The sequence below is a fragment of the Scleropages formosus genome, chromosome 23 (genome assembly GCF_900964775.1).
Source record: "Scleropages formosus chromosome 23, fSclFor1.1, whole genome shotgun sequence".
In the NCBI taxonomy this organism is placed as follows: Eukaryota; Metazoa; Chordata; class Actinopteri; order Osteoglossiformes; family Osteoglossidae; genus Scleropages; species Scleropages formosus.
The window spans coordinates 16487943-16497813 of NC_041828.1; the positions used below are offsets into that span (position 1 = coordinate 16487943).

At 46.8% G+C, this 9871-nt stretch overlaps 1 long non-coding RNA gene across 1 annotated transcript; it reads right to left on the reverse strand.

Annotated features, from left to right (window-relative positions):
* Positions 1–444: 444 nt before the first annotated feature.
* Positions 445–4073, reverse strand: LOC108919284 (uncharacterized). The gene is made up of 3 exons (XR_001964905.1): positions 3905–4073; positions 683–740; positions 445–538 (listed from the first exon to the last, which is right to left on the reverse strand). It is a non-coding gene; the product is annotated as an uncharacterized LOC108919284 (long non-coding RNA).
* Between the last annotated feature and the right edge of the window lie 5798 nt (positions 4074–9871).

The following is a 9871-nucleotide window of genomic DNA, read 5'->3' on the forward strand; positions in this document are numbered from 1 at the left end:
AATAGAAGCTGGCACTCAGTCCTTTTAGCTCGTCCTTACATCTTAAATCCATATTGCATTAATATACATCAAACCCTCTATTCTGAGCTCATCGTGTCCCTAATGGAGCTAATAGAATTCAATGTGTTTTTGGGTTTGAGAAAATTGATGACATGCTGGGATGCCTAAACTCTGAGGTCCCTCCTAATGTGCATTAAAACAGACAGGCAGACAGGATGAATCAGGTTTTACAGAGCTGCTAAAAGCCGGCCGGCAGCACCAGAAAGCGACAATGAAGCAGCTCCCAGAAGCTCTGACCTGGTGCTCGCAGCAGCCGACTCCCCTCCGTCAATCACGTTTACAGAGACCGGAGGCCTTTAAATGAATTATTCAGCCCGTCCAGGAGGATGAAAACGGGTGGCTCTGATTGACGCTTATCAGCCGTCCTCGGCGCTCACCTGCAGCGAGTTCAGCGGAGGTGTGTTCTTCAGACAGCTTCGGGTCCTCAAACAGGAACCCTTGGAAGGCCCGATCGCACCGTTTCCCGGCCGTTTCAGGACTGCGAAGGAATGAGCGGAAACCAGATTGATCGATGCTGGGTCTCACAGGCAGAGCGGGCAGCTGAGAGAATTAGAGCCCATCGCTCCGAGAGTTAACAAATTATCGGGGGTGTGAGATGGAAGGCAAAGAATTCAGCGGTTACCTGAGTGCTGGGGTGCAGAATATTGTGCAATTATGCTGGAAAGAAACTCTGCGAACACCTAGAAAAGAGGAAGGTTTTACTGTTGGGGTTTTCCTAGGTTTACCTGCTGTTTGAGAAGGCAGAGAGATTCACGCCCAGACCAGAGTAAAACTACCCTGACAGATAAGGTACAGCAGGTAATTGTACTAACCAGAGGTTCCTAACGTTTTCTAGAAAATGGAACCCTTTAAGAATGTGACTGAAGGTGAGGACATTTCTAACCAAATATTACACCTACTTTACTGCCCTAAAACTGATCTTCACATAGTATTTTCTCATAAACAGTAAGAGTGTGGGAATAATTGCGTTTTAACTTTTACTTCATTAGTTACTTTGAAAGCGAGCCTGAGCAGATGCCCCGAAGCTCATCCAGAGACCCCCAAGGGATCCACGGACCCCATGTTAAGAACCTTGTTCCCATTTTGAAGCAGCATTTACAACTTATCCACACTGGAATAGTCAGCCAAGAAATTGTTAATGAGCATATATTAAACATTACACTTTTATGCTCATCTGAAGACTAACAGGGTCAAACTGGTATCTGAACTAATATTAAAAATGAAGGAAGAGAAATTTATAAAAATTTGTACCGCTGCAAACACCGATCTGTGATCTTTCGGTAATGCAAGCGAGTATCCGGTATCTTGGCAACTGCAGAACGCGATGAAAGGATGCTAATGACCACAGGCCTTTACGCCGAACAATAAGTCATCCTCCGGTTTCCAAGAGAATGTTACGTGACCACGCCATGCAAACGCTCCTCAGCTTAAAGATCATCTGACATCACCAGGATCATTAAGGTGTGTGTGTGCTTGCGGCCCATGTGCGAGCAGTGTGCATGTGTGTGTGAATGAGATGTATGCGGGGAGAGACGCAAAGCTGTGTGCAGAACCGTCGCTCGCCATTCCGGCGACAATGACGCGGAATCGATATGGGGAGGGACGCGAAGGCGTCACCTCGCTCAACTGTGGACATTTGCAGGTAAAACATCCTCATTTATCAGCCGTTCAGGGCATAGTGTGAATTGCATGAGTTCAAGGGTTACTCTGCGCCAGCATCCTCTCCCTACGATGCTGCTGCACCACCACAGTGGGAGCATCTTCACCAACTGACCATTCCACGATTACACGGCTGAGCGCTTTAATATGCAAGACACACCACAGGTGCACTACCTGTGTGTGTGTGTGTGTGTGTGTGTGTGTGTGTGTGTGTGTGTGTGTGTGTGTGTTGGTCGCATCAGGGGACATGGCACATGCTCCGCAGTGAGATCCTCCTACACAACACCGCCTTCCTGTGTCTGGCAGCATGCTTGTTTTGACACCAACGTCAGGCGTCCCCAGGAGCAGCCAGACATGTACGATTATGGAAAGAGGCGCTGAGAAATCTTTCTTTTCCTTCTTTTCACACTTTCGGAATCCCTTTGTGAGTCAACCGAGCAGAAGAATTTGCCATAATGACAGATTTTTGGGGCTCTTACTCGAAATGCGCCCCAGTGCTTAATTCCTGGCCCCAGAAGGAGCTCCTGTTGTTGATGAGGTCGGGAATTTTTGTACTTCACAGCAATCTTTGACAGAGATAAAGGCTTTGCTATCTCGAAGTCAGCTTTTCAGGTGCGGAACACTTTGCCCAGGTAGTGCTTTATGTGCGCAATAAATAACAGCCCTTGTCCTCATTGCACTGGTGCAATCAGTTCCTGGAAAATTCTTAAGAAAACCCTTTTTGACATTCATTCAAATTGGGATCATTTTAATTTGTTGTCCAAAAAGTCACCGCATACATTTGTTAATGGCAAAAAAAATACACCTTTGTTGCCCCTCATCAAGAGTCCTTCAGCACTTCGGTTTTCATGATTAATGGTTGTAGGTTCTCTTTTTCACTTTGGCTTTTCATTCCCACCAGACAATGCTTCGGGTGACTCCCCAGAGGCTGCACTGCACTGTCAATACGCACAATATACTATAGCGTAGGGCACTGGACGATTTAGGGTACACCCTGGAAGGGACGCCAGTCCATCACAGAGCTGCCACACACATACACGGATGTTCTCTCACAGCCACACCCTACGGGAAATTTAGAGTCACCAATTCGCCTTAAATACGTGTCATTGGACTCTGGGGGAAAACTCACAGAGTCACAGGCAGAACATGCAAACTCCACAGAGACTGAGTTGGAATTGAATGACCATGCCACCACACCGAATGTCAGAAAAGTATTATGAACGCACGAACTTGATGGACAGTTCTGTACAGGAATGTGGGCTGATGCTGCCCGGTTCTGAGGAGCTGGGGGCGCTTCAGTGAAGGGAAAGCGTTGAAACTAGCGTTGAGAGTTCCTCTTACAGGGCTGAGTGGAAAATGGACATAAATTTTGGACGTTGTCTATTAAAACTAAATCCTTATGTCTTTATAACACAGAACAGATCTTCTTGGTGAAGTACTTGGACGATGGACGATGGTCCATTTCCTATGCGGTCATTTATAACTGTGATCAACACAGCCACGGATGTGCCAAGTCTTAGCCGGTTGGCGGAAGACCGGACGCTTTTCAGGACAACTATCCATAGAGTCGCCACCGACTCGACGGCACCAAACAACAACGCAACATTTATGAATGTACACCGTGCACAAAGTGTGGACGACCACACAGACTCCTTTGGTCATGTGCCATGACAATCTACCTGTCCGGTGACGAACGGGCTCTACCCAAGCGGTACGTTTCGCCCTTCATGCCACGGGTACTGGAAAAGCCTCCAGTCCATGGACTTTCACGAATTCACAAAAACACTCGAGATCAAAGGTAAACTTGATCTACACGTCTCTACACACCGAATGAAGTCATGTAAATAGAACTTTTAGAAAGTTCACTCTTACCCAGAGGCACAGCTTATTTTTTCGCCTCAAGGATTCGGGTGAACGGTAATGAATTTATAATAACAATACGGGCTACATCATAGCTGTAAGTATGCAAGGAATACTGATAGCAATTTGGATTTTTGGTAATGTATAAATTAAATATTATACATACAACAAATATCATATAAATGAAAATAAGTCATAATGTTACACATAACAAATATAAAAGAATAAACCTTGAGAGTAATTTGGAATTTAGATTTTTGGTAAAGTTGTATTAACACACACACACACACACACACACACACATGCACATCCATACACCGTTTACCTGTTCACGGATCGCTGCACAACTCTTGTCCGTCTGCTGAGGGAGCAGAGGAGGATCAGCATGCTGCTCTTCAAAGGCTTTTGGTCCACTGGTGAAGTGAGGACATGCTCATGTCTTCCAATCTCACCATTTCATTTAAACAAAGTTTATTATCCATTATTAATTCTTACTCAGTACCGCTTGTTCAGCGTGAAACCAGCACCCTGTGGGACAGTGAAGGTTGTTCAGTTGTAAATTTGTTTTGAATTTGCAGCAATGTTAATGAAGTCCGACAGTAAATGACTTCCGATGCCGCAGACCCTGCGTAGCATCAACAATCCAAAATTAGGTGTGATTGTGTGTTTGAAAGCTGCTAGCCTGCTATTGCGACAAGTCTGGTTTGTCTGTGACTCCTTTGTTGGCATCTTTCTCATTTTTGCCTCCCGACCACAGTGTTGGTGGTCAGTGTTTTACATGTCTGGAGGGGAGAATGTTGGACAGTAAGAACTCCAACTTATAAAACAACCACTGTTGCATACAATTATTTTTTTGTTTGCAATTAGTGTCTATCCTTATATGAGGACTCAGCCTAAATGTGCATGTACAACTGGTTTTGGTGGCTATTTGTTTTGCGGTGTTTTGGTGGATCTCTGGACCCATGTCTACAGCAATTACTTACTTAAGTCCTAATAACAAGTGCAGGTGCATCACTAATAAACTCCATGAAAGCCGTACACACAGTGCCACACAGTGAATTGCCTTTCCAGTTTGAATTACATTAATAGTCTAATAAGCTTTGTCATTAATACTATGGGTTCCTGATTTCCATCATCTGAAACCGTTTGTCCCCTACGGGGTCGCGGGAAGCCGGACCCTAACCTGGCAACACAGGGCACAGGGCTAAAGGAGGAGGGGTCACACCCAGGACGGGATGCCAGTCCATCGCAAGGCACCCCAAGGGGACTTGAACCCCAAACCCACCGAAGAGCAGGACCCGGTCCAACCCACTGTGCCACCACACCCCCCTTCCTGATTTCCCTAATACCCAAAAGGGCAAGAAAAAAAATTGTCAAACAGGACTAAATGAAGTCGAAAATCAGGGTAAGTTTCACCAAAGTAAAAATGTACTTTTGTGTTACCACTAAGACTCAACTGTATACGAAGCAGAATGTCATTACTCACTTACTTACTTACTTATGCCTACTACCCCTCTTGGGGCACAGGCCGTCAACAAGGGCTCTCCAGGCATCTCTGTCCTGGGCCAGTTTTTCCAGTTTTCCCCCAGGTGTGGCCCATCCTCTTGGCTTCTGCATCCAGGTGGCGTCGCCATGTGTTTTTTGGCCGGCCTCGCTTCCTCTTGCCTCGGGGGTTCCACGTGAGGGCTCTTCTTGCAGCGTTTGAAGCTGGCTTTCGCAGGGTATGGCCGATCCATCGAGAACGTCATTACTGGAGCACAAAACAACGGGCCTTATTTAGGTACAACAGCAGATAAGCGTACATTCTGTATCTGATGAGCAGCTGGGTTCTCGCGGTCAAACCAAACACGCTTTCTCCCGTCCGACAACAAGCTGCTCACTTTTGGGTACGTTTCGCGTTTACACGTATTGATTTAGCAGAGGCTTTTTCTCCAAAGCGACGCACATCTCAGAGAACAATAACAAAGAGTGCATTCGAGAAGGGAACAAAAATGCCAAAATCAGAATCACTTTATCAGCCAAGAACACCAAGTCCTTCAGGAATTTGCCGTGACGAGTCTGGACGACAGGCATTAATAAAGGCCTCAGAAAGTAAGCCATCCATTTTCACCACCCGCTTGTACTTTTAGGGTTGTGAGTAGCTACAGTGAGAATGAATGTATGAATGAATGAATGAATGAATGAATGAGAGGGGAAACAGCACTAGGCTGCACTGCAGCAGCTGTCCACCATGATGGAGAGACCCCCACTCCGTCATAGCGCGCGCGCGCGCACACACAGAATGTCCAACTGAATTGCCGAGACAAACTGTACACCGTTAAACTGCGGGGGGAAACGCACAAGCAGAACAGCCACATTCAAATCTACAGTCGTGGCGCTTCAACATACAGCAGTATCTGCTGAGTCACTCTGTGCCACCACATGAATGACGCATATGGCCACGCGAAGATAAGCGAGCGCAGGGGAACGAACAATCGGCGTCGGGATCTCGAGGCGCTCGCGGCGAAGCATGGCGGCACTTCCGGTTTCGCAACCGTCGATTCGCGACGGGACAACATGGTGGAAGAAATATTGTAGCCCCGTCGTCAGAGGGCTGAACAAAATAAGCTTTCGTGAGAGAAACTCTCGCACATGTTGCTCTTCGCTGGAACTTGGTTTTAAGCAGCAGCGGGAGTACTAAGTTTATAGACATTTATTCCAGCAATAACTGTACCTGGGAAGGTTCCCCTCGTCAGCCGTCAGAAAATAAACATTTTTGCCTTGTTTCGTTTTGGTGTGAAGCTCTGCATCTACGTTCCTACATTTCTACGTTACTTTCAATAGTTGTGTGTACTCATCTCCAACATTAAATGTGGAAAGAGGGGAAATAACTTTCCCCTGGTTTCGGCATATTAAATTTGTCAGTTTGCTTAATTTTTTAACCACATTCTGATTATTTATCCTTCACTAATTGGTTCATACGGTGGAAAGTGACAAACTAACTGCGCTTTAAAATCACACGCCTGCGTCCAAGTCTCTCCCTCTCCTAATGTAATGAACACGTTGTATTTTCTACGAGATGTACGTCGCTTTGGAGAAGAGCGTCTGCTAAACGAACACATGTAAATGTAATTTTCCTTGTGAAGCTAGGGAGCAAGAGCACGCAACTATAAAGAATGCACCGAGGGGCCTGCAAAATATAAAAGCAGAACTGCTATAAATAATTGAGAGAAAAAAAAAAGAATTTAAAACCATAACAGTGTGAATGGCATAAGGTCTTAGAGAGAATACGAGCACTAGCCTGTATACATATCTAATATTTGTCACATCTGTTACAAATTTGCTGCCGGACAGATGTTTTGCGCAGAATACGGTGGAAAGGGCGGATGGAAAAGATCCTGCGCCCGTCGTGTACGAAGGGACGCTAAAAGGACGACGGCTCACGCTTTGGGAGAGACGAGTGTTGACGAAACATCAGAGCTGCTCTTTGCGCGCGAACAGAGCGGCAGACGAAACACACCGGGGACTGCGAGCAGTTTGATAACAACGGGGGGAACGGATGCCGTCAAGGTCAGCCAGTCATCCGAGAGCAGATCCGTTTTCCGCTACTAGTGCCAGCTGTCACTCCGAGTTTACAGGGGTTTACCCTGCAACGTTCCCATCCCCATCTTACACTCACGTTTTTTTCATTTATCTGACGCTTTTCTCCAAAGATACTCATAATGATAAGCTACTTATAGTAATTCGCTCATTTACACAGCAGGGTCATTTTTACTGTATCAGTTCAGGGTAAGTACCTCGATCGAGGGCACTGCAGCAGCAGGTGGGACTCGAACCCGCGACCTTCACGTGCAAAGGTGGCAGCTCTTAACTATTTACGTGAACTGAGGCCCATTATGCACGACATGCCGGTACTAGTCCCACACGGGTGGATATTAACTGGGCGGTGAAGGTCTGCTTGGCCTGTCATCAGCAACTAAGGAACGACCACAAAATTAGTTTCGACAGCAAAAAATACATTGTTTTGTCGACTCATGTACCGCTCCGGTAGATTGAAAACCCGCACACACACAGCGCATCTCTGACTTCACGAGCGAAGACCTAGGAGCGAAGATCAGCGCACAAACACCGTCTCATTAGGGGAATTTGCTTTCCTGGCGTGTATTTTGAACTGGAAAAGCCACCTCAAAGGTGAGCAAAGTAACACCAGAGATCAGCTTATAATGATCGACCCGGAGTTTACCTGGAGTGTCCCGTACCGGGGTGCTCGTTTTCTGCACCAACAGGGAAACAGGTAGATATGTAGGGAAATGGGCAGAAAACATGATTCTGCTTGGATGCCAGGAAGCTCTTCCAGGCAAGTCTCAGAAGACCAGGAGAACTAATATAATAACTGTCCCTATAATCAGACGACTGCTTTTTTTTTTAAATAGCTTTTATTTGTTCATTTAGCGGACGCTTTTCTCCAAAGCGACGTACATCTCATAGAAAATACAATGTGTGCATTACATTGAAAGGAGGAGAGACTTGGATGTAGACGCGTGATTCTTAAGTGCACTTTATTTCTTTCCGCCATATGAACCAATGTTCATCACACGAGTGGCTGCGTAAAACTTTATCCAAGTATCCATGATTCCAAATCACCTTCCTAGGAATTGCTTTTGGAGATGTATATTTACATTTATATAGCAGGGTAATTTTTACTGGAGCAATTCAGGGTGTCTTGCTCAAGGGTACTCGGAACATGAGACGGGATTCGAATCTGCTTCAGTTACAATGCAACAGCTCTAGCAACTACTTGCTGCTCTCGCAAATATATAAGCGAACTTCAGTTATGCATTTATTCAGTAACATGTAACAACACCCTCGACTGCAGCTCTCCGGCGAACTCGTGACACAGCACACGCGGCTCTGCCCTCTACAAAGGCGCTTCCGACCCAACGGGCCACATAGGCACCGCGCTCCTGCCGTGTACCTGTGCCGAGTCTTTAATTGGCCGGCCAGCACTGCAGCCCCTCAGACGAGGCTGTAGAGGCCTGTCCGGCGAAGGAGCTGTCCGGGAGCTAATGGGATGCTCGAGCGCAAGTCTACAGGGCTTGGGATCGTCCCCAGGGAACGCCGCGGCAGTCTGTCACCGCAGCTGGAGGACATGGGCTGAAGCGCTCACAACAGTGCTTTTTGACAGACGGATACAGGCGCAGCACGTTCACGCCGAGGTGTGCTTGGAGGCGTACGGGAGAAGCGGCTCTCTGCAGCGACAGAACGAACAGGACGCCCGGCCTTGACCTGCCTGGTCGGGTGGCGAATCCTCCCGGGGGGGTGGGTGGTCATGATCCCATCAGCCTCTCCCTGCCTACCTGCACCAGAGAGCAAGGTGTAGAGCCTTGAACTCTGAACAAGCTAGTTAGTCTCACTTCTCAGGGGGAATTTTTAATTGTACCCCTGGGCAAGGTTCCCGAAAAACACCCGAGCTGCATAAAATAATGGCACACTGAATGTGTTAAAAAAACTGGAAAAAGTGTAAACACTGCAAGCCTGCCACTCAAATCATTCATGGCATGCATTGCAGTGTTATTACTTCAGAATCCCTCAGAAGGGCCTGGAAAGGAGAGCCGCGCTCACTTTGACTGCATCGGAAAAGGGCCGAAAGCGTCGTAACGGAGAGGCAAAAGACACAAGAGAGTCACGTAGTGCTAGTGATTCCAAGCAGTTCATCCGCCGCCCTTCTCACGTTTTATACGCGGAGTCCGAGACGTGCCGCGCGTGGTATGCTGCACCACACCCGGCAGCGAGCTACTGCACTTCTGCGCAGGTCATTGTTCCGGAACACAGTGTGTCCCGCGCTGCGGTGGGGCATGCCCGTTATTGACAGCTGCACTTGTCACCGGCCCACTTAGCTTTGCGACAAGCCTGCAAAGCACTCGGTACCTCCAGACAACAAACACGTTTAAATTATGCATGATCTTATCTGTGGGGTTCAGCCTAATAGCATGCATCGCTCTTTAGGTTACCGCAGCGATGCCCTATGATACACGCAAATTAGACCCCCGAGCCTAATCTGCAACTTCAAGCAGGGATTCTAATGGCTTTGAACAATACAGTAATAATATGCAAATCTTTGGTTTCCCCCGAATTTAAGTGGAGCTTTGAAGTATGATTATGTTGTTTTAAAAATTATATTTATAGCTGGCAGGTATCGAAATGCAAAACTCCGAACAAAAACTTTCAAATATGACACTGTTTTCTCTCCCGCTGCATTCTGTTGGGACCTTTTCAGCAATTTATAGCAAACAGCAGTTTAGACTAATTATTT